Below are 20,200 nucleotides of genomic sequence, written 5' to 3' on the forward strand. Positions count from 1 at the left end.
CCTTCAAGTCTGAAAAATTTGTAGGGAACAAATCCTGGTACTCGCGGAGAAACTCAACAACCTTATCGACCGTACCATCATCCTAGTAGTCCCCTATCTTCAAAAACTTTGGCTCTACCTCTGTTCCAATGTTCTCTTGACTAGTTTTCAGCGACACAGTGATATTTGGATTCTCTATCTATGGCCCCTCAACTTCGCGGTGACCTTCTACCTCTCGGATATTAATGTTCCTTGGATCCTCCTCTTCTTCTTCAAGAGTCACATTATAGCATTCCAGTGCATGGCACAATTGGGTGGTCCAATCTAGTTGAATAAAATCTAATGGATCATGTGGTATTTTTAAGATCGTTGCTTGACCACCTGTAGTGCTTCATCAATGCACTCGAATCCATCCTCAAATTTGAATGTCATCAATAATACCTGTCTCAAAATATCCCATTCTTCAATGCCATGGCGGAGCTCTATTTCCAAGTACCAATTCATTGGTATTATATCAAAAGTATGATAGAAAAAGTGCACCCACTATGGCTGCAGTTCTTCTCCATAAGCATCGGTTCATTTTGCTAAGTGATCGTGTGGGTCTCTCCAACTATCATATTTCTCTATCAATCTTAGTTTTGGGCAACCAAACTGCACCCTCATCATCCTTCTGTATTTGCACCATCTATCAAAATTGTCTTCATGTGTACCCCACCATATTGCGGGTGTAACATGCAGCGCCAAGTTCAAGGCTTGGAAGTGATGCTTCTCTGGAACTTCCCTTTCAAAGGCATCCAAAATTTATCAACATCAGTTAAACCATCATAATAGGAAAACTTCTTACCTCTGATGATACACAGTGCAGGGATTTAGTAATCATATTACAACAGAGCGTAGATACTTCATACAATCGATTCTGTCAGTGTTCCAATTCGTCATCTGAATCTAATGTGTGGGAGCTTTTACGGTCCCATGAAATACGACCATCAACTTTCGGATTCACCCAATCTTGATCTCACACCATTATCTTATAAATCTAGTCCAAATCATTGTCACTTTCATAATCACAGACTGGTTTAGTATAGCGTGGTCCTTCTGTAGGGTCTAAAGGAACTACTACGTGGAGAAATTTTCTCTCAAATGACATTGTTCGCTTCTTCAAATTGAATACCTCATTCATGTCGATAGCCCAGTTAATCCCAAGGAGCACGGTGTAGGGATTGCCATCATCGACAATCTCTATCACTTCAAAACTAGCCAACGCGCTAGCACCTTCAATATCTACTATCACTCCCTGCAATCTTCCCATGGGGATAATCTTTTGCTGATTCTCCATCTTCAATTGAATCAGAGACCACTACAGTGCAGGTCTCCCCATTCTCTCCCATGTTTGTTTAGGTAAAACATTTGCATCTGACCCAAGATCCAAAATAACATGATCCATTTCATATTCTCCTATCTGCGTGGTGAGCCTCATCTCACACCCTGTTCTTGCCTTATGCTTACTGATTTTCTTGACCACGTGCAGTCCCTCAGGAGTATTGTCTTTACCATAGCATTTATTGATCAACTCCTGTAATCCTTTCACGGCCTTGCTATCGCGTAGTAGCTTCATACAAGTATCCAAAAAGGTAGTAAGCATGGATAGGTCCATTTCTTCAGACTGCATATCCTAACTTCCTCAGGTGGAAGCCTCAACGAAGATTTTCTTTACTTCCATGAAGGTTTCTTTCATGTGCTCCAAATAAAAACCAACCTCCTTCTCTAGATCTTTGTGGACCCATTCACTTTCTTCAGGCTACATTCTGTTATCTTCACTAGTGGTCACTCCACTGCATAGCCCAATATTCACAGTAGGATCCTCTTCACGGGGTTCAACCCTAATCATCTGCAGGTTCTTGGTAGGCTCTTGAGGCTACGTCCCCTTTTCCTGCATCTTAGCTATTAATACAGAGCATTTGTCTGTCACATGGTCAAACTGAGTACATTATCAGCATGACAGGCGTGTCAGGTTCATAAACTCTCATACATAGTGTCCTGGTTGTTATAGAAATTTTTGGGCACTGCAACCCAAGCATGAAATGTCCATAAACCAAGGGCTCCTAAGTCCCTAAAAGTGTTGTTCTAACCCCTAAAGGAACAAGGTCAACTGATTACAGCTTCTCCCAGAAGTTCTCCATGAAAAACTGCTCAAAACTGGTCAAAACAGGATCATTTCAGCTGCTCCATAGACAAAGTGTGTTGCATCCAACCTAAGTACACTCTGTGGGTGCGTTGCACTTCAAAAATCCCTTCTATGGGGTGCGATGGGTGAGAAGTGACAAATGGCAGTGTCAATCCGCGAGGTGGAGAGACATGGAATCTGCCAGAAACTTCTCCTGTGACACTTGCCTCTCTGAATTTGACCAAGGATGAGTAAGAGATCATCAATCTCCAAGTGGAAGAAAGAACTATCAGAGGGAAGACACTAATCAAATCACAAGCTGACTCTTCTCCCTTACAAATATCTATATATGGATCCCTCATCCCAGAGATCCAGAGGCTGGAATTTTGCATCTTGTAGGGAATTGCTGTTGGTTTCTTGAGACAACATCATAGTGTTGGGTGATCTAAGCTTTGTATGAGGTGAAGAAGGGCTTACTTGCTGAGAGGATGATGCTGGGTCAGAAAAACTGGTTGTATCTCCCTTGGCTCTTTCTTGATTATCAATAAAAGCTATTCAAGTTTTCCTCCATACTCTTGTGTCATTTATGTTTTATGCATTTGTATGGTCAATTTACATCTGATCCTAGATTGTTTATGATTATAGATCCATGTTATTGTATAATATTATGCTACTATGATCCTACAGGTACTCTGTGAAGCTGGGCGTACAAGGGAGCAAGTAGCAAAAGACTATCAAGAGAGAGAGGAATCGAACTAGGAGATAAGCGCAAGACAGAGGTTGGTCTTCTTTGTTCCTCTCTCATCTATATTTCATAAAGGAAAAACGAAAGTAGCTTTACTTTGTTTGTTTCTAAGGTAGCTACCACACCTTAGTGGGATAAGCAGTTATGTGTAGACACTTTTCCCTGTAACAAAATGACGACTCTGCTGGGGAGCGACTAGGTTGTTTGTTTCTCTTCTTTGTTGTTTATTTTATAAACTTACAGACGGAGCCTGAAGTCGAGCCAGGTAGCTTTCGAACTACATTTGCTATGCAAATGCAAAGTAGATAAATGTCGCCTCAATCAATCTCCAGGATTTGTTTATGAATTAAACAACTAATTCACAAACCCTCTAATTGCCCTCGTGGTAGCTCTTGGAACCTCCTTAGATCTACCCCTGATTGTTGGTTTACTGATTACCATTTGCTTAGCCAAAACCCCTGAACTAAATTGCAAACTGTGACCCGAAACCCAAGCAAAGTCTCGTCTCTGGCCCAGCGCAGGCTCTGTTCTGTGAATCTGAAATTCAGCACACTTCCCGAGTGTAGTAGGTGCACTGCATTTCAAGTTCCGTGTGTTACAGGTGCGCTTATCAGACTAGGCATTGTTCCTCAGTTTTGGTTTCTGTGTTCATTATTTTCAGTTCTATTCATGAGTTTTGTTGTTTGTAATCAGTATATCTCTATTTGAAACCCCTTTCCTTGCTGATATTCCGCCTCCATTGTGCAAAAGAACTGTAAATGTTTTTGTGTATTTGTTGAGTCATTTTCAGTTCTCCTTTGCAAAAAGTAACGTAATTGTACTGTCGTTCCTTGATTCGAAAGTGTCGCAAGTGTCGTTTTCATTCATAGGAGAGAGTTTAGTTGCTCTTGATAATCGATTACCCTGTTGCTATTGTATTTAGTTTGAATTTGTATTTTTTTATTTTGAAAAGAAACTTGTTAGTAATTGTCGCTTGAAAAGTAATTCAGATTTGCGCATTAGCTTTCTTTTCACCATTCACATACTAAGAAAGCCAAAAAAAAATACATGCATGTGCATTTGCATTTAGACTGTTTGATTGGTTTGATTTAGGACAATGCATTTAGTGTGTGCTCTTTTCTCTTTGTGAAAAAATATTGTCTCTCTTTCCTTAGTAGCTAGGATTTTCATTGCACAAAGAAGATAAAAGACTGTTTATCATCTTAGATTGCATTTTAGGAATTTTACATATACATCTCGCGGTGAACCTAAAAGGAAAATTTCTTAAGCAAGATCAACTATAAAATAAATTTAATGAATCTTGTTAGCGCTTGAAATTTCACCTCAGGCTGAGAAAGGCAAACTCCAAGGCAACATCAAACCACTTAGCCTCGTAGCTAGACCTACCGGGCAGGAGAGGGCTCTCTCCGGTATATCTTGGCAAAGATCTTCAAAGGGCGGAGATAACCAATAAAGAACACTAATTTTAGGCTAGTAAACTGATAAAAGGTTTGATTTGAGATTTTTAGGATTTTGGTGGAAAATCGGGGAAAGGCAATTTTGGGTGCAGGGATTGGACACAGTTTTCGCAGGGGGCTCTTTGGTGCAAGATAGGAGACTGTATTGATGCCTTTGAAAGAGTTGGATGGATGAGAATGACTGGTGAGGAGCTAAGGAGAGCAAGAAATCACCTTGAATTCTCCTTAAACAGATGAAAACATTGATATTAAGCAAACTTAAAAGCAGAGCATGGCAATCATGAATTCTACTTTAACACTTCATTTGCCTAATTTTCAGAAGGAAAAGTAAGAGATGATTCACATAAAAAACTTACAAGTACAAAGAGAAACACACCATCAATACATGTAACCACAGGAATCCCAAAAAGGACTGCAAAACCCTGGTCTTTCTTCCTTTGCCAAAATTGCAGAGATACAATGAGTAATACAATAGAAGTTTTCTCCCTCAAGAGTCCAACCATGAAAATGACCAAGAAAGTACATAATATAGGAAATATATCATCTTTCCTTGCCTCTAGGGGTCGATCTCACTATCCTAGGAGCTGTTTCAACCAATTCTAAACTGAGCGCTGAAAACTAGGCAGTCAAAACAACTTGCCTGTATAAGCTAGGAAACCAATTCATTCATTAAATTTTTGCCTATCTCATGAATGAATCTTCTAGAAGAGATAAATGAGTGTCAAAATATCATAAAATTACATCATTTACAACAAGTAGGATCAAAATCCACTCCAAAAAGTCAAATCCAGTCAAAACTGTGTTTTGCTGAGCTGTAGGTGCATTTCTGTGAAAATTGCCCAACGCGTAATGCCCTGATTCGGAAGGCGTAGCGCGCCTTTGGAGCAACTTTTGAGGTACGTCCAGGTGTCCAAATGAGGCGAAAGTGGGCTTGTTGGAAAGGTCTGGATGTCTAATTTCCAACCCAAGTGGAATTTCTGAATTTGGTGTCCATTTGCCCCTCCAAAATTTCAATCTCCCAAGACTGTTTCTTGTGTGTGAAAAAAGTGGCAGAAAGTCATTGTTTGCTTGTTTTTTGACCTTCTGGAGGCTCAAAACTTGGTGACATTTCTTGGAAATTGCTGAGCAAGTGTATTTTTGCATGAAAAATCCAAAAATGCTGAGTTTTCCTGAAATGGAGTTGCCCATCTTAAGGGTCGCACGCGGTGCGCTACGCGTTGGTGAAGAAAACCTGTTTTTAGCCCAAAAAATTCACAAGTGACCAAAAATGCTCAAAATTTTCTGAAATTTGTGCTAGATTTGAGTCATTTAGCATCATGTTCCTTCAAGGAAGCCTCAACCAAGATGTGGAGGGGATCGAGCCTTTTTCTTCGTTTTAGCGCTTTGGCCAACCGTCCTTGGAGCACCTTCATTCTCGCCTTGCATACATGCATTCGGACCCAATAGTGGTTCTTCATGTTCCAGAGCAGGTCCTTATCTTTGTTAGCCTTGGCAAGCAACCTCTCCAAATGAGCATTGACCTGGAGAAGCATAGCCTCTCGCTCAATGGGTACCAAATCACCGGGTCTCTTCCGAGCCAAGTTGCGGTCTTCATGGATTCTCCGCAACTCATCGAGAGTGTGCTCATCTTCTAATTGCTTGTTGCGCTGCTCTAAATATGTGATTGTCCATTGTGCCCTCTCTAATTTTTCTTGCAACAAGCGATTTTTGGCCTCCCGTTGCTGAATGATCTCCTTAAGCTCCGAGCTAGGAGAACGGGTGTCAAGATCAATGATGTCAATATCTAGATCACCTGACATTCCCTCCTCAATCATGGGCTGCTCACCCCTCTCTAATACCTATGCTGCTATAGGAAGCAAGGCCCCTTCCACCTGATGTGGAGATAACACTCGCGGTGCTGATGAAGATGGTGAGACCCCTTCCACCTGGTGTGGAGAAAATACTCGCCGAGCTTATGCAAATAAGGCCCTGTGGCCTCTCTGATATGTGACCAATGGAGGGGAGCTGACATGTATGGGCTCAGGGATGTCATACTGCTGTGATGGTCCTCCCTACTCATGAACAACCTCAGGGAGTGGTGGTGCTGTGAAGAAATCTCGAGAGATGAAATCCTCCCATGGGATACCCTGCTAGGCCAACTGATGTATGACCACAAGCTTGATCAAACCATAATGATAGATGCTCCTGTGTTGCTGTGCTGGGCTCTTTCTTTGCATCAAGGGCACCATCCTCTCAATATTCTGGCACATGAAAAATGGTATGTTCATCATCTGTACCTGTGTGAAACGCATCAACAAGCGGATATGGTACGAATACAAACGTGAAAATCTACCCTCACAGGTGAAATAGCGAATGATGAGCCTCATCAAGGGAGCATACTCATCTTTCAAAAATCTGAAAGGAAATACACCAGTCATGTGCCTCATGTATACAGGTTTAATGTAGGGCTCATACTGAAATCTGTCCAATAGCTGGCGCTTATTCCACTCTTCTCCAACATTGGGTATCCCTGTTGCTTGAGCAACAATCTCAGGTGATAATGTAAAATCCACCCCTACAAGATTCACATGCCTGTCATGTAAATGCAAAACAAACAAGCGGACCAATTCCCTATGGTGCTAAATTTGAGAAATCCACTCGCAAAATTCATAACATGATTGACGGCGGAAACATGTGACTGCAAGTGGACAAGCCTGTAAATAGGTCAAAGAGGTGGGCTCCTCTCTCACATGGTGACCACCCTTACCACCCCTGTGAGGCCTCCTTTGTACCTCAACCTCTGGTGTTGACTCACGGTCATCACTTTGCTCATAGTCGGTTTTGGTTTCTGACATGGTTTCAAGAGCAAAGTGGCTGAAATGTACTGCTGCTTCTGCTCAAAAACCTGTTGTTTTAACTGTTGAAATGCTGCTTCAAGGGGACAAATAACGCAAGGGAGATGTTAGGGAAGGGAGACTTTTGAGGGAACTGAGGGAAAATATAAGTAAAAGGGGATTCAGGGAAGGAATCATGACATATACAACATCATACAATTATAGTTTGCAGTGGTTTGATGGGAAGTAGGGTTTAGGGTTATGTTATTTAATTTTAGGGATAGGGGTAGGGTTTTAGGGCTTTTGGTATTTTTGTTAGGGAGATTAGGTGAAAACGACAAGGGAGATGGTAATGGGATGTGGGGAAAAAATGGGGGTGAAAAGGGATGACCTTGAGCAGCAAAAGCAAAACCCTAGCCTTACTTGCACTTTGACATTTGTAAGCAAAATACACATGAACTTCTCATTTCAAAATGATGACATTTAAATGCTCATTCAAGCTTTGGCAAGCAATATACTTTGATGTTTAGAGGCCTACCTGCAACCTTGAAGAGATTTGGGGTCGATTTGAGGTTTCAAGGAAATTTTTCTGTGTGTAAACCCCAACGCGTAGCGCGCGGGTCCTGACGCGTAGCGCGCGCCCAACGCGTAGTGCCTGTGTCTTTTCCCACTGCGACGACTTCCCCGACACGTAGCGCCTGCCCAATGCGTAGCGCGCAAGTCCTGATGCATAGCGCGCGGGCTCTCATAGCAATTTCGCCCAGTTTTTTCACTACGTCACCTTTCACACTTGATCTTGGAGTCTAAATAATGATAAAATGAAGGGAGGGGGGCTTTTATAAACTTGATTTGAATTAATTTCCCCTCAAACCCACTTTCTAATGTTTATAACATGAAACTTCTCAAAATTTAAATGCTGCTGACTTATGGTTTCCTTTTTGTCCTGAAATTGGTTGAAATGATGCTTTTTCTTGAATTTTTTTTTTTTTTTGCAGGGATAGCTTCTGAGGAGTCTTGGAAAAGGAGACCAGGGCTGCATGCCAACTTATGGAGAATTTTAATTTTTACAAATTTTAAAAAAATGAGAAAATGACCTTGTCTTCAAAACAGGGTTTTTGAATTCAAGGTAAAAATTAGCTGTACAATATGAAATCCTTTGACATGATGCTTTAATAGACATCCCTCTGGCCTGTTGGGCATTTATTGACCTTAAAGACATGACCTTAAAAGACAAAATTTGACTAAACCCTAAACCTAGTACTTTGACTTCAAGACAAGACCAATGACCCTGTAAAGGATTTATTGACTGAAACAAACTTGATCCAGCAGTGCCAAGAGGGGAATAAAAGACACAAGCTCCTCCATCAGGGTTATGGCATGCCTAATGGAATGAAATAAGATGACACTGATGAGGCCCCTACTTATGCAAATGCAAAGAGCTTTGATAGTTGATGGAGGGCTTCTAGACCGACTCTAACATTGGCTCCAATGGGGATGGTAGCTCCTTGGAGGTGCCAAGAACCTTAGACCTCTTGGAGAGCAGACCAGTGCCTTTCAACCATTGGGCAATGGAGTCATTATTTACATATTTGACCCAAACTGGGATAGCTTTATTGACTTGACAAGTGACTGAAAATTGGACCAATTTTGACTCAAACTGACTTCAACTTTGGACAGAAAATGGACTGATAAAAACAACATGACAAACTCACACCAACTAATCTTCATCTTCAGAATTATAGCCTTCACTGCGGGCCCCAGACTAAAGATGAAATATCAGTTCACACTTGCAGTGGAATAAAAGTAAAATGGTAATTACAATGATAATGACTAGAGCAGAAAATGCTCAGACATGGTACCTTTTGAGCAGTCGACCATTGATCGACACTACGAGACAATCATCACCATTCATTTCTTTGAGAAGAAAGGCATTTGGACTACGGTATGCTGCAATTTTGTAGGGACCTTTCCACAAGTTGTCAAACTTTCCATGTTTCCCTTTGTCTTCATTTCGGGCATCCCACCTCAAAACAACATCATCGATTTGGAAATCATCCGGTTTTGCTTTCCTATCATAGATCTTCTTTATGCGCTCCTGCAACTTGGGAGTATTGTGAAGAACCTCCTCCCGTGTCTGCAGTAAACGAATCATTTGACTAATCTGCCTTTGCATGGGATCCTCCTCACCACCAGCTTCTTGAAGCAACTTTGCTACTAGAATACTAAGTGAAGTAGGAAACATTGCATCTGTCCCGTAAACCAGTTCAAAAGGTGACATACCAATTGACTTTTTCTGACTGACATGATCAGCCCATAATGCATTTACTAACTTTTTGTGCCAGCTCTTCTTATTGATTTCCATCAACTTCTTTATGATGTTTACCAAAGATTTATTCGAAGATTCAGCTAGCCCATTTCCTTGCGGATGGTAGGCGGTCGAATGCCCCAACCTGATATTATATTTGTAGCAAAAATCAACCATCTTCTTTGATTTAAACGCTGCTGCATTATCTGTAATCAACTTATGTGGACAGCAGAAACGTGACAATATGTTGTTTTCAAGGAAAGAAATAATTACCAAGTCCGTGGCCTGTATAGAGCTGTAACTAGGGTCCCTCACAGCGCTAATTATCCCACATTAATAAGTCAATCCGGGAGCGTTTTGTTATTGCAAGGAGTAACTCAATCCGAGGCTGTTTGTCCGAGTAATGCTCGGTAGTATAGTGTCCTAATGATTTGAAAGGAAACAGATGCTAAGCTGTAACGAGACTAACCCAAAAGATAAAATCACACAAGGCAGTTGATCAGTCAAGGGTACGGAAACAATAACCCATCCCTTTAGAAACTGATAAAGAAAGGAAATCAGAGCATGGACTTATAGGTCTGGGGCTAAGAAGCATCTTGCTGAGGCTCACTATAGCCTTAGGCCTGCTCTCACACTAAGAACAACAAGGTCAGGTAAATCAAGCAGCGAAAAGTAAAATGGAACAGCAATAACGAAATGGAACAGCAATAAAGAAATGGAACAGCAGTAAAGAAATGGAATAGCAGTAAAGAAATGGAACAGCAGTAAAGAGATGGAACAACAATCCTCAATCGTATGTACGCGTTCTCTACTACTACAACAATCTGAGAGTAATGGATGATATGACTATGTTCCTGAACGAAGTAAAATTGCTTTCAAGTCTTACAAATACTATTTCACATGGATCTGATAACAATAACATTCATACCAACATTCCGCTATAGAAATAGCTGAAAGATGCAATTCGAATAGATCCACTTATACAATGCAGAGACATGAGATAAAAGACTCATTCAGATATCAGTTATAACGAAGAATATCATATCACATAACTGTTCTCCGTCTCAGTATCTTGCATTCTTTCTCTGGGCTATTCGGCTCTAATTTTACTTGATCTTGTCCGCATCTGGTTCCCTGTTGGCGGGACAATAGTTATTTTCCCTTTGCTTCTTGCTTTCAATCGTCGATCCTTTGTTTCCACGTCTTCCTGCATAGAAAACGTCAATCATTAGCACTTGAGCTTCCTTTATCGATTGTTGCACATTTTATCAAAACCCTTTATCTTCTTTGAACTCATAATGCAGAAAAGGTTACAATTATTATTGAAAAACCACTAGATTGCTAGTCAAAAGCATACCTTCCAGGTGCTCCACACACCCCCCTGCTTACCCTATTTCATGGCCTCATGAAAACATTGTAGTTGAGATGCAAGGCGGTGAGAGAATAGGCCGGAGAAGGGATCTCGTGAGGAGGCCGGCAACCGTGATGAGCAACTAGATGGTCAAAGAACTGGTCTATTTGATCTGCAGGCATCTCATATAAGGCCTGATATCCGGGTGCAGGGTGCCAAATAATTGGACTGCGAAATCGATACCCTAACTAGGATGGCCCTACTTGCAGAATCCGTTCCCCATAAAGGTTCAATCGGCAGGCAGCCAGCTCAAAATTCTCATATTTGAATGGTTCCCTGAGCTAGATGCTTGGACTAGAAGTCTGGTATCGAAATTTTGCAGCATCGAGGGCAAGATCTTTAATAGTCAGGAAATATTCCAGACCGTTTCGGATCAAGTCTTCGTGCATGGGCCCCATTATCTCAATGACACCTGGGGTCCTTATGAGACTCCTATGCTTTCTCCATAGCATCACTGGGTCTCTAGGTTTAGCTCGTATCCACAAGTCTAGGCTATTTTCTTGTCTCTGAAAGGTGTTATAAGCTCTGAGCCATTTCACCTGATTAACCCCAAATGAGATGAAGGCTTGGAATTGTATATCGCCAACAAAAGGGCTAGGATTTAAGTCAGTTTCCTGGTCTAGCACAAGATTGTGCAGGTAAAACTCGCATAATAACCTTTGAACTCTAACTCCATAGTGCTTGCAACAGTCTATAAAATCATTAACATTGTTGATATGGATAGGTGCTCCTGCCCTAACGGCTTTTATTTTTAATATTAGATATCGTTCAAGCAAAAATAAAGCATAATTTTTAGCAGGGGCCCTACAAGTCAAAACGTCATTATATAAGGAAGACACGGTGTCCATCTGCTTAACAACACTATCTAATCGACGAGTTACCTTAGCAACCTTTTCCTGCTCCTTCTGCCATCCTTCAAAGGCCTGGCTCTCAGACTGACTGATGTCTCGAAGTTGCTGTTGGAGCTCTTCGTATCTTTCCTTGGGGACTGTCTGTTCTCGCAATTGCTCGGCTTCCTGCTGGGCTTCCTTCATCATTTTATGCAAGGTTCTAGTTTTTGGGTCCTTCTTCCACACAGCTGTAGAGGCTGGGAGTTTAACCTGGACCTTCCTATTACGTTGCTTTGAGTTTAGGACCCGAATTACGCCCGAGGGTGGTGCTTCTGTTTGGAATTATTTGTTTTTTGTTTCCTTCTTAATGCGAACGAAGGGTTGTTGTGGTTTTCCTGCCATCGGAGCCTCTTGTTGTTCCATTGGAATATCCATTCGTTCTTCAAGGCCAGATGGAATAGCAGTCTGTCCCTCCGCGCTATTTGAAACAACAGTTTGTTCCTCCATGTCATTTGGAACAACACCCTGTTCCTCATTATTATTTGGAACATCAGACTGTTCCTCGGCATTAGGTCTCCTGATGGGGTTTCGTCCATCAAAGCGAATTCTTGTCCTCGGGGTTCTTACTACCGTGGTCCTCCTCCTTTTCCCTACAGTCTTTTGTATCCTCAGACTGGATTTCAGCATTCGAATTTGCTGCCGGAGTCTGGCGATAGTGCCCAGCAACCTCTGTTGCTTCTTTCTTAATTTCGCAATTTCCCTTGTCTCGGCAGAGGGTTTGGTTCTCAAGCTTGCATCTTCTTTATCTGTGATATCTTCCGGCATCCTAGGGGCAGATTGTCCCAGATTGTTATCTTCCATTTCATTATCATAACCAGGCAGGTTTTCTTCCCCTGCCTCTTTTGCATGCATTTCCTCGAGTAATTCTCTTTCTGTGGGACCGTCAGGGACACCTCCTGTGCTGGAGTCCTAGCCATATTCTCCCATATTGGCCAGAACTGCTGCCAATTCCTCCTCACTTGGAGGGTCTTGCAACGGGCTACCCCCTGGCTGTGCAATTTCTTCTTCCTGATTGCCCTGTTTGGTGGCCTCTTCTCCCTCAGAGGGTTCATGTCCTTTTTCAATTTCTCCTTCCGGCTGGTCAGTCTCGGCCTCCGATTGCTCAGCATTTCCTTCGGAGGGTCCTCCCTCTGATTCTGGAAGTTCATCCGCAATTTCAATTGGCTGAGCCGTTGTTCCCTGAATTCTTTCCAACCTTCCTCGTATCCGGGCCAGCCGAGCTGACTTCCTTGGCCTCTCAAGTTGGTCGGGAGTATCAGTAGGTTCTGCGGGTTTCTCTGGTTGTTCTGGCGTATCGGGAGGTTGCTTCCGTTTTGAAGCGGCATGTCTTTCTGCTGCTGACTTCTTGCGTTTCTCTAATCGTTCCAGCGTGCTAGAGGATTGTTCAGGTTTTGGGGGTGGTGCAGCCGATCCTCCTTCGACTATTGCGACCAATTCCTCCCAAGTGCTTTGTTGTTGAGTGAGACCGTGGATCACTATCAACCGAATCAGCCCATGGTGGCTAACGACTGTATCTATGTGCTGGGCCTTTTTCAGGCTTTGGGCCGCGCCATGCAGTAACGAATTTAAAAGTGCAGGGAGATTTACAGAACATTTTCCTTTTAAAACAGCTAAGAGTTTCAAGTGACGAGGTCTTACCACGTCTTTTCTCCCTTCGCAGGTGATATAGCTTTGTACTGTCTTCGCTAGCTCGGTCCAGGGTTCCCCTAGTGCTGCCGGTAGAACTCCTTTCCCTTTGAATGTCAAGCTTTGGCCTTCGTCCTGGAAAATTTCCATAGCTTTTTGTAATCTCTCCTTCTTCGGCGTCCATATGGGTCCAGCAGCTGGTAATCCTGAGACTTCCGCGATGATATCCTTTGTAACCTCTATCCGCTTTCCTCCTACTACGAAGTAGTTTTCCTGCAAATTCTGCAGGAATTCCAACGCTACTGCTTCGTTTGATTCTTGCAGGTGGTTGAAGTAATTCAACCGTCCTGCGTTTTCCAGGATTTTGCGAGCAGCAGCGGAAACTGTCAGCTTATGAGGTTCGCTCTGGACCGTCTTTCCGCCCATGATTCAACTCAGAAATGGAACAGCAACTGTTTGCGGTATTTGCGACACAGAAAGGATGATTGATGCCAATTTAGGAAAGGATCACACAGGGCATGCAACAAAAACAAAAGATCGTGGACGGCAGTCTCCATGGGATGGAAGCATCATACCGTTAAATCATGCCATTCCTTTGTACATTATTTTGCCCGAATGGTATGCAGCCACGTAATCCATGGAGTAATGAGGTTACTTCCCCCCCCGCGATCTGATAAGCTGCCCATAGCCGTCAAAGAGAGGAGCAGTAGCCAGTCGGGAGTGCAATCATCAAGTACATCATATGAAATTATGCCATGTTGTAAAAAAACAACGAAATGCCAAAACCGAGGCAAAAAGGTGGATCGTGTTTTATATAAGCCTGCGTGATATAATGAGGAACCGGGGGATTGGATGTTTGTCAATTGTACGAAGTCTCCAGTAGTCATTGTCAGTTCTGTTGCCATGATCGGTGGTAATGTTCATGCGATAGATATATCGGGGTGTGACATATGATACATGCAAAGGATATAAGAGACAGAAAGATTTAATATCATACCTGTTGGTGTAAATATTACGACTTCGATGCCATTAACAGAGCTCTTCTGCCAACAGGTGTTCATAACCTTGGCAGAGTTGTTTATCTCACCCTTCGGAACCATGATCCTTTGTGTATATTCTGAAGAGTGCTTTGTCAAAATGCAGGCCATTATGTTGGCTTGGTGACCAGATAGTCATAATACCATTCACAAGGTAGGCGCGAAACGTGGTCAGGCCGGCTCGCGATGAGACCTCCTGTTCCAAGATTTGCTTGTTAATTTATCTTTGGACCATATCCCTGGTGTGGTGGCCATTATGGGAATGCCACTTCGCTTCCACCCTTATGATCATGGTAGGCCGACTCTGAATGAGACCCCCTATCCTGCATTTGACAACTTTCATATTTTGTTTTTGTTTTCTTTTGCAGAGCATCTCTCTTGTTTATTTTCACATCAGGGTGGTTCCGCACTCCTTAAGAGCGGGGAATGGTGGAAGAAGTCTTACGATCCCAACAAATAGATATAAATTGTTCGTTCTTATTCCCAAGTAGTGATCGAAAAAATATTTTTAGGGAAATCGTCATGATAAAGATCACCAATAACAATGGTACCGGTAAATGACAATGACAGTGAAGATTAAAAGTTCACGTCCCTCCTCTTGTCCTTTTATACATATTAGCTTCATAGTGATAGCGATTTATGATGTGCTGATTTCGGTATATCATGGTTTATGTTCACCGCATAAGTTCATTGCTGTATCTAAAAGATTGAGGAGACCATGGTCACAAAGCATCCTCCATAAGGGTGAAAACATGTCAATGGCATTCCTGAGAGAAGAATTCATTCATAGGATACCATTTCTTTGAGAGGAGCAACTGAAAATCGCAAATGTTGTTCCTTTTGAGAAAGGAACAGCAAAGACACTCAAATGCTGTTCCTTTTGACAAGGAACAACAGACACACTCAAATGCTGTTCCTTTTCGCAAAGGAACAACAGGGACACACAAGTGTTGTTCCTTTTCGCAAAGGAACAGCAAAACACACAAGTGCTGTTCCTTTTCGCAAAGGAACAACAAAACACACAAGTGCTGTTCCTTTTCGCAAAGGAACAGCAAAACACACAAGTGTTGTTCCTTTTCGCAAAGGAACAGCAAAAAACACAAGTGTTGTTCCTTTTTGCAAAGGAACAACAAAACACACCAGTGCTGTTCCTTTTCGCAAAGGAACAACTAAACAAACCAGTGTTGTTCCTTTTCACAAAGGAACAACAAAAACACACCAGTGTTGTTCCTTTTTGCAAAGGAACAGAAAAACACACCAGTGCTGTTCCTTTTTGCAAAGGAACAGCAAAACAAACCAGTGCTGTTCCTTTTCGCAAAGGAATAGCAAAAACACGCAAGTGTTGTTCCTTTTCGCAAAGGAACAACAAAACACACCAGTGTTGTTCCTTTTCGCAAAGGAACAGCAAAACACACTAGAGTTGTTCCTTTTCGCAAAGGAACAGCAAAAACATGCAAGTGTTGTTCCTTTTCGCAAAGGAACAACAAAACACACTAGTGTTGTTCCTTTTCGCAAAGGAACAGCAAAAACACGCAAGTGTTGTTCCTTTTCGCAAAGTAACAGCAAAAACACAAGTGTTGTTCCTTTTCGCAAAGGAACAACAAAAACACGCAAGTGTTGTTCCTTTCCACAGAGGAATAGCAAAAAGCACACAGGTGCTGTTCCTTTTTGCAAAGGAACAACAAAAACACGCAAGTGCTGTTCCTTTTCGTAAAGGAACAACAAAAACACAAGTGTTGTTCCTTTTCGCAAAGGAACAGCAAAAACACGCAAGTGCTGTTCCTTTCCACAAAGGAACAACAAAAAGCAAAAGTGTTGTTCCTTTTCACAAAGGAACAGCAAAAACACTCAAAAGTTGTTCCTTTTGAAAAGGAACAGCAAAATCACACAAGTGTTGTCCCTTTTCGCAAAGGAATAGCAAAGACACTTTGAAAAAAAGTCAAGGAAACATATATACAATATGTTATGTACAAGTTATGAAATGAATTTCTTAAGCTATAGGTGAGGAATATTGCGCTTCCTCTCCTAAAATTTTCATATCAGTATCTTGTTGTAGCTGTTGACAGAAGGATTCCCGAGAAAGTGGCTTTCGATAAAGGTGAACTCGGTGGCCATTTACCTTGAATGCATATCCAGAACCGTCAATTGTGATCAGGGTCAGGGTCCCATTATCATGCACCTTCTGGATTTCGTATGGTCCTAACCATCAAGTCTGGAGTTTCCCCGGGAAATCCTGAAACAGAGAGTCGTATAACAGAGCCTAGTCTCCTTCATGAAAGACTTTATTCTTGATAAGTGCATCGTGCCATTTAGCTCGCTGCTGTTGAATCAATGCTGTATTTTGTAATGTAGAGAGCCTGATTTCGTCCAATTCATTAATCTGCTGTAATCGATTGATTTGTGCCTCACTCAGATCTAGGCCGACTTCCTGTGCAGTTCGTAGCGTTCGGATTTCGAATTCTATGGGGAAAATTGGCTGCTTTCCAAACACTAATTGATAGGGTGAATAGCCTGTAGTACTTCTCCATGTGGTTCTGTAGGCCCACAGTGCCTCAGGTAGTCGAGCGGCCCAATCTCGCCGATGCGATGCAATGGTTTTTGTTAAAATTGATTCTATTACCTTATTACTACTTTCTACTTGCCCATTTGCCTGCGGATGGTATGGGGTAGTAATCTTATGTTGGACATGGTAATTGTTAAGTGTTGCAGCTAATTTGTTTCCAACAAATTGTGGTCCCCCATCGGTGATTAATTCTCTCGGAAGTCCATAACGTACAAACAAATGGAACAAGAATTGTATCACAGAGTCTTCTGTAGCCCTAGGTAATGATTCGGCCTCGACCCATTTAGTAACATAGTCTGTCGCCACCAGAATGTATGTCCTCTGATTTGATGATGGATTGATGGGCCCAACGAAGTCCAGAGCCCATTGTTCAAATGGCTCAACGACCAATTGTGGTCTCAGAGGCATTTCATCAGCTTGGCCAGGTTTTCCTGCTTGCTGGCAGCTATCACAGGCTTGTGCAAATTTTTTCGCATCCTTGAAAATTGTAGGCCAATAGTATCCGGTCTGCAATACTTTATGTGCTGTTCTTTTTTCAGCGAAATGTCCCCCGCATGGCCCGTCATGGCAAGCTTTTAGAATGTCGAAGATTTCGTCTTCTCGAATACACCTTCTGATTTGCATGTTTGCCCCTGTATGGAACAAATGGCCTCCAATCCATGAAAACCGAGTGCTCTTCTGAACAATCTGCTTGCGTTCTTGAGGGGTTAAGTGTTTTGGTAACTTACTGACTGCGAGGTAATCGGCGACATCTGCGTACCAGGGTGTTCGAACAGCAACAGCAAAAAGGTGCTCGTCAGGGAATTGATCTTCCACTGCTACTGTTTCGACTGCTTTCGGTATCCGTGAGAGGAAATCAGCTACAGGGTTCTCCTTGCCAGATCGATCCTTGATTGTGATTTCGAACTCCTGCAATAAGATCAACCACCCGGTTATTCTAGCATTCGTAACAGGTTTATTTGCCAAATATTTGATAGCAGAATGATCTGTATATAACACAACAGGATAGCCTGTAATATAATTTCTAAATTTGTTAACAGCATGTATTACAGCCAGGAATTCCTTTTCAGTAACAGTATAATTGAGTTCGGCAGAGGATAAAGTTTTGTTGATATAGTAAATAGCATATGGCTTCTTATCCTCTTCTTGCCCCAGGACTGCACCAATTGTTGTGTCCGAGGCATCAGATGAGATTTGAAATGGAAAATTCCAGTTGGGTCCTCGAAGGACTGGAGCTGTTGATAACAGGTTCTTCAATTCCTTAAAAGCTTGGTCGCATTTTTCTGTCCACAAAAAATCAACATTGCCAGTTAAAGCATATAGAGGTGTAGCAATACGTGAGTAATGTTCTATAAATCATCTGTAATATCCAGAAAATCCAAGGAAACTGCGTACCTCTGTTTGAGTAGTGGGAGTAGGGATGAGCAAAAGAATCTGAATTTTAGCCGGGTCTACCTGGATGCCAGCTGCTGAGATGTAGTGCCCTAGAATGAGCCCTTTTGTCATCATCATGTAACACTTTTCGTGGCTCAGGCAAAGTCTTGTAGCAATACAACGTTGTAGGACTTTTTCCAGGGTATCCAGAGCTGGGTCAAAATCATCTCCATATGGTGTAAAGTCATCCATATACAGCTCAAGTCCGTCATTTATTAGGTCTGTAAAGATGCTGAGAATATCCCTTTGGAATGTAGCAGGGGCATTGCATAGACCGAAGGGTAGTACTCGATAGGCAAACGTTCCCCAAGGGCAAGTAAAGGTAGTTTTATCCTGATCATCAGGGGCGATTTGGATTTGGTTATATCCGTTGAAGCCATCCAGGAAAGAGAAAAATTTCTTCCCTGCTAAAGTGTCCAGTACTTGATCTAAAAATGGGAGGGGAAAGTGATCCTTCTGTGTGGCCTTATTTAACTCCCTGTAATCCACGCAAATCCTCCATTTCCCGTTTTTCTTGGGTACCACCACTAGGGGAGAGACCCACTTACTGTCGGAGATGGGGTAAATAAAATTAACATCTAAAAGTTTCTGAAGTTCGGCTTTTACTATTTCTTTTAGATGGGGGTTGAGTCTTCTTTGTGGCTAACGAACAGGTCTTGCATCCTTCTCTATATAAATGTGGTGGGTGCATAATTGAGGATCAATCCCCTTCATGTCAGGGTAATCCCACGCAAATGCTCCCTTATATTTTTGTAACAGATTAACAAGCTTCATTTCTTGATCTGGTGTAAGGTTGACGTTAATATTTAGAGTCTTACCAGGTTCAATTTCCACTACTTTACTATTGGCAACAACAGTTACTGGTATTGTTTGGTCATGTGGATCTTTTAAGGGATCTTCTTCTAGCTCACTATCAAATGCTGCCTCTATCATAAAACACTGTGTGTGAGATCTAGGTTCGGTTTGACTGATGAAGTTATTGATAGCATCATCTTCTATTTGATCTTTAAAATCTAAAGCCTTATGTACAGTCAATGGGGCTCTGATATTGTTAGTAAGGTATGACACAGGATACTGATTGGTTTTGATCATTGGTAGGCATGGCTGTGCTGGAGGATATAGAACTAGATTTTTAACATTTGGTCCTTTAGTTATAGTCATGTTTCCCTGCCGGAAACCAATGTAGGCATCGGCAGTAGCAAGCCAAGGTCTTCCTAATATTAGCGGATGTCCATCTAGTCGGGTTTTTGGATTAATTACCAGGAAATCAATTGGATATTCCCAGGAATCTACGGAAACCATGACATCATATAGAGTACCTTCGGGTCGAACTACAGCTCGATCTGCCAATTCTAACAAAGTAGAAGTAGGTTCTACTGATGTGATGCCAAGCTTTTGGCAGGTGGAAGTTGTCAAAATATTGATTGCAGCTCCCAAGTCGACTAAAGCGTTAGTCAGGGTTTGACCATAGATTTGGACAGTTACAATTGGGTTCCCGGGATCTTCGTATTTGATAGTTGTCTCTTTTCCTGATAACAGGTTGGATAAAGTTCCAACTACTTGGACTCTAGGGTTAGTAGTTATATTCCTCCTTGATTTTTTTATGCACAGTTCTTTTATAGTCTTTGCGTATATGGGAATATATTGAATGGCCTGGAGGAATGGAATTTTTATATACAGGTTTTGTAACTCTCCCAGAATGTCAAAGTCTGGATGTTTCACTGGTCGTGGTATGACTAATTGTTCCGGGAAAGGAGGAGAGGATGTATTTGTTTG

Source organism: Pinus tabuliformis, chromosome 3_1 (genome assembly GCF_031772625.1).
Source record: "Pinus tabuliformis cultivar Carrire ecotype Pingquan chromosome 3_1, CPIR1, whole genome shotgun sequence".
Taxonomy (NCBI): domain Eukaryota; kingdom Viridiplantae; phylum Streptophyta; class Pinopsida; order Pinales; family Pinaceae; genus Pinus; species Pinus tabuliformis.